Raw genomic sequence first — 5,000 nt, 5'->3', positions numbered from 1 at the left:
GCAGCGCCGTCCTAAGTACTTGGTCGGGTTCGAGAGAGGCGCAATCGCCCGGAGTTTGGCGAGTAGACGCTTTAGGTGCGACCACCCGTGCTCCCAACTGAGCTTGCCGCTGCCGACAGAGGCCCGGGAGCGTGCTGTCGTGGCATTGCCGGCGGGAGACAACACGCGCCACCTACGGTGGCCGGCAGCTCCAACGCCAGCGCCACAGAAGGACAAAAGCCCCACTTGGGTGCCGAAGCGAACTCTCCCAGCACAGCGCACGCGCCAACACGTCCGCACAGCTGCGATACAAACCACCTGCGAGAACCGCAGAGGCGACCGAGCAGCAGACGGCGTCGCGGCGCCGAGCGCCGGGCGGCGGCGCATCCTCAGCGCACACAGTCCTCAATCGGACCAGCACACTGCAGATGTCCACCGCGCTTCGCACCGGGCCCGCGAGGACCTACTTTGGCCGCACGGCGCCGCGTGCAGGGTGCGCCGGCGCGCAGCTGCGCCGCCTGCCGCCTCCGTCGGCCGGCGCGCCTGCCACTGGCCGCCCCCACCAGCCGGCTGTAGCGCGTGCGCCCACGCACCGCGCGGCCAGCACGCCGGGAGGCCCCCCCTCACCGGCCGGGGACGGTCCCACCCAGCCACCGCCGCGTATCGCTTCACACCCACATGCCATTCACGTTCGTGGGCATGGTGGGTATCGCTGAAACAACCGGTTGGTAGCTCAACCGATCGTCGCCATCACTGATTCACCTCTAGCGAGAACAACCGCACCACAACGGTTTACCAGTTGTTCATTTGCGTAACGTCACCAGCAAACGTAGACGTCCATCGCCATTTGCAAATTCAACGATTGTTGCATGCCTGTGTCAGGTGTCACGACACACTATGTCTGCCCACATACACGCAACAACATGTGCACGCTTCGCGAACACGTGGAAGGTGGCCCCCGTACGTATGCGATGTCCATTGCGCGAACGACTGTCAACCGGCCTCTGTCGCATGTCGCAGATGTGGAACGCAGTGCACCATGCTATCACGGTGTGTGAGAAGAGACGACTACGTCTGACAACACGCGCCACTACATCAACAGACGGCTCATGCTGATCGCCATCCACGGCATACCATACTGCAATCCAGCTCTTATAGGGAGACGACACGTAGCTGAGTGCACAATATTTGGACCGTATGGTTCGCCGTTGTTGGCGCAGTCGTGGTACGGTCACACATGTACCACGATGTATCATTCAGTACATGAGGACCAATGTGCAGTACAGTGTGTGATTTGGACGTACAACATCAGCGGACAGTTGACACAAGCCGTACCACAACGTAGGCTGTGCTTCGCCATGCGAATGCCAATGAACAACTGCGAAGGGCATTGAGCATGTACGTCCTGCTGCCATCCGCATTACAGTGTATAGCTGCAAGGTGTTTAACATGAAGCGATACTCTGGGGACCGGGCAGTGCGAGTAGCAAACTATATTGCGGGGGTTGCAGTTAGGCAACACTACACTAATTTAACGCGTCGTATGACAATTACAGAGCAGGTTAAGGCCCAACGTGTGTTGGGTTAAGGCCCAACGTGTGTTGGGTTAAGGCCCAACGTGTGTTGGGTTAAGGCCCAACGTGTGTTGGGTTAAGGCCCAACGTGTGTTGGGTTAAGGCCCAACGTGTGTTGGGTTAAGGCCCAACGTGTGTTGGGTTAAGGCCCAACGTGTGTTGGGTTAAGGCCCAACGTGTGTTGGGTTAAGGCCCAACGTGTGTTGGGTTAAGGCCCAACGTGTGTTGGGTTAAGGCCCAACGTGTGTTGGGTTCAGGCCCAACGTGTGTTGGGTTCAGGCCCAACGTGTGTTGGGTTCAGGCCCAACGTGTGTTGGGTTCAGGCCCAACGTGTGTTGGGTTCAGGCCCAACGTGTGTTGGGTTCAGGCCCAACGTGTGTTGGGTTCAGGCCCAACGTGTGTTGGGTTAAGGCGCAACGTGTGTTGGGTTAAGGCGCAACGTGTGTTGGGTTAAGGCGCAACGTGTGTTGGGTTAAGGCGCAACGTGTGTTGGGTTAAGGCGCAACGTGTGTTGGGTTAAGGCGCAACGTGTGTTGGGTTAAGGCGCAACGTGTGTTGGGTTAAGGCGCAACGTGTGTTGGGTTAAGGCGCAACGTGTGTTGGGTTAAGGCGCAACGTGTGTTGGGTTAAGGCGCAACATGGGTTGGGTTAAGGCGCAACATGGGTTGGGTTAAGGTACAATATGGGTTGGGTTAAGGTACAATATGGGTTAGGTTAAGGTACAATATGGGTTAGGTTAAGGCGCAACGTGGGTTAGGTTAAGGCGCAACGTGGGTTAGGTTAAGGCGCAACGTGGGTTAGGTTAAGGCGCAACGTGGGTTAGGTTAAGGCGCAACGTGGGTTAGGTTAAGGCGCAACGTGGGTTAGGTTAAGGCGCAACGTGGGTTAGGTTAAGGCGCAACGTGGGTTAGGTTAAGGCGCAACGTGGGTTAGGTTAAGGCGCAATATAGGTTACGTTAAGGCGCAATATAGGTTAGGTTAAGGCGCAATATAGGTTAGGTTAAGGCGCAATATAGGTTAGGTTAAGGCGCAACGTGGGTTAGGTTAAGGCGCAATATAGGTTAGGTTAAGGCGCAATATAGGTTAGGTTAAGGCGCAATATAGGTTAGGTTAAGGCGCAATATGGGTTAGGTTAAGGCGCAATATGGGTTAGGTTAAGGCGCAATATGGGTTAGGTTAAGGCGCAATATGGGTTAGGTTAAGGCGCAATATGGGTTAGGTTAAGGCACAATATGGGTTAGGTTAAGGCACAATATGGGTTAGGTTAAGGCACAATATGGGTTAGGTTAAGGCACAATATGGGTTAGGTTAAGGCACAATATGGGTTAGGTTTAGGCACAATATGGGTTAGGTTAAGGCACAATATGGGTTAGGTTAAGGCACAATATGGGTTAGGTTAAGGCACAATATGGGTTAGGTTAAGGCACAATATGGGTTAGGTTAAGGCACAATATGGGTTAGGTTAAGGCACAATATGGGTTAGGTTAAGGCGCAATATGGGTTAGGTTAAGGCGCAATATGGGTTAGGTTAAGGCGCAATATGGGTTAGGTTAAGGCGCAATATGGGTTAGGTTAAGGCACAATATGGGTTAGGTTAAGGCACAATATGGGTTAGGTTAAGGCACAATATGGGTTAGGTTAAGGCACAATATGGGTTAGGTTAAGGCACAATATGGGTTAGGTTTAGGCACAATATGGGTTAGGTTAAGGCACAATATGGGTTAGGTTAAGGCACAATATGGGTTAGGTTAAGGCACAATATGGGTTAGGTTAAGGCACAATATGGGTTAGGTTAAGGCACAATATGGGTTAGGTTAAGGCACAATATGGGTTAGGTTAAGGCACAATATGGGTTAGGTTAAGGCACAATATGGGTTAGGTTAAGGCACAATATGGGTTAGGTTAAGGCACAATATGGGTTAGGTTAAGGCACAATATGGGTTAGGTTAAGGTACAATATGGGTTAGGTTAAGGTACAATATGGGTTAGGTTAAGGTACAATATGGGTTAGGTTAAGGTACAATATGGGTTAGGTTAAGGTACAATATGGGTTAGGTTAAGGTACAATATGGGTTAGGTTAAGGCACAATATGGGTTAGGTTAAGGTACACATTGTTGTAAGGAAAGGTGTATTGGGGGGGGGGGGGCGGGCGGGCGGCGGCGGCCGGTTTGTTGATTGTGATTATAGTAAGTGGATGCCTGCGGCATCATCTGATTTGCCACGTCAGGATGCACCTTTGGCTCATGACAGGCGGCGCTCTGATTCCATGCTTGTGGCAGACCTGTGTCTTTCATTCCTGCCATTGTTTGTGTGCTGTGACAGGAGGCAGTATTGTGATGTTGGGTGTACCCCTGTGTAGGACATGTGTGGGTGTTGGTGGCTTAGCTGAGCAATGGTGGTTGTCGGAAGGGTGGGATATTCTGTTTTGTGAGTGGACCTCCCGGTCTGGTTATGATAGTGTGGATTGTCTAATGTGGCGGAGAGGATGCACTGGGTGTTGTTCCATGCTGGTGCTTACATATTGTCTCTGTGCCTGTTACAGGCAGAGAGTAGTGCGTGATAAGAGTGTCTGGTTGACGTGTGGTTGTGATTGTGAGCAGAGTCTTTCAGCATGTATACGGACAGTTGTATACATTATCTGTATTTTGATGGCTCTATCTATTACTAATCAGCGCCGTGTATACGTTTCATCCGGTTCCAGTCGAAACTGTTGTATCTCTGTACATTAGTGACACGGCGAGGCCGCCATGTAGTTACTCGTCTCGGCAGCTTCCACCGGTGTATGGCAAATGATTATCAGGAATCAGTCTAGTCGTCAATACGGATAGTGTGACGTCACATGTTGGGGTGGGGGGACGCTGCGCCCTTCCGGTGGGTCATGGCCTAGAAAGACTCTTCCCACGCAGGGGGGCTTGGACTGTCATTGACTCTTCCGAGTAATATACTTGCCGTACGTTTTTGCGACTGCGAGTGCAACGCTCACCGGTACCGACATGGATGGAGCGCCTCCTAGCTGACCGCTGAGCATCTGCATTCGTACAGAGAGCAACGCGATCGCGTCTGTAGCTCGTAAGTGGTACAGCTCGCAGCTCATGTATAGGGACAGCGGGAATGTCGCATATTGGACATAACTCTTCATGAAACGCACGTTATAGGGGTGGATTGCACATTGCGAGTGCGAGCAAAGTCCGCCGTTCATCCGCTGGAGTTGCGAGTTGGGCGGTTGGGGTGGGGCACGAACGGGTGCAGGTGGAGTGATTGCCGGTCCACGACTTCGTGCGGCAGAGGCGCTGGCGTTGGGGTGCTGTTGTCGAAAGAAGGGCACTGTGGGCCCATCGCTGTCTTAGTCGGCTTGGCGTCTCATAGATGACGGTATCGTCGTTGCAGGAGGTCATGTTGCGGGAGACCTACAGATGGCGGTATGTTTTGTGGTGCGCTCGACATGGC

Source organism: Schistocerca americana, unplaced genomic scaffold (genome assembly GCF_021461395.2).
Source record: "Schistocerca americana isolate TAMUIC-IGC-003095 unplaced genomic scaffold, iqSchAmer2.1 HiC_scaffold_158, whole genome shotgun sequence".
Lineage (NCBI taxonomy): Eukaryota > Metazoa > Arthropoda > Insecta > Orthoptera > Acrididae > Schistocerca > Schistocerca americana.
This window is presented reverse-complemented; position numbering follows the sequence as displayed.